The sequence below is a fragment of the Phalaenopsis equestris genome, unplaced genomic scaffold (genome assembly GCF_001263595.1).
Source record: "Phalaenopsis equestris unplaced genomic scaffold, ASM126359v1 Scaffold000002, whole genome shotgun sequence".
Taxonomy (NCBI): domain Eukaryota; kingdom Viridiplantae; phylum Streptophyta; class Magnoliopsida; order Asparagales; family Orchidaceae; genus Phalaenopsis; species Phalaenopsis equestris.
The window spans coordinates 27,940,182-27,940,764 of record NW_018164444.1 but is presented as its reverse complement, the minus strand read 5'-3'; positions in this window follow the sequence as shown (position 1 = coordinate 27,940,764).

Below are 583 nucleotides of genomic sequence, written 5' to 3'. Positions count from 1 at the left end.
GACCAAAGGTTTTTTCCCAGACATTAAGAAGGTTGCATGGACCTACATCCGATTCCGCGTTGCTTTAGGAACTTCTCCTATCACAATCCTTAAAGTCAATACTTTAGAGGTTGAGGGAATAAGTCCTTCAATCTATTCAAGACATCCAATTCTCGTGTTCAGTCAGTCCTGTCCTGCTGATACACATTTTTTAAGATAAGTACCCAAATTCTGATTTTCATACAGAAAATATACTTTAAACCCACTCTCCAATCCTCAACAAGATTCCTCACTTTCTGATTTTGATCAGACATACCCATTTGCTAAAATTCCCTAGCGGAAACAAATAGCAAACACAATAATTACCTTTCTTCTAAGTCTGTTGATTTAGAAGTCTGTGTTGATCTTGTTGATCTCGTCGGTCAACGCCAATACGTGCGGTGTGCTCGCCAAGCACACCACACCTATTGGGGGTCCATTTGTTGACCTCACTTTTGGTTGAGGTCTAGAAATTTCTTTAGTAGTCTAGGTCTAGCCATAGGACTTTCTTACTGACTAGTCTTAGAAAACTAGAAAAGGTACCTTCACCATTAGAAACTCAAAA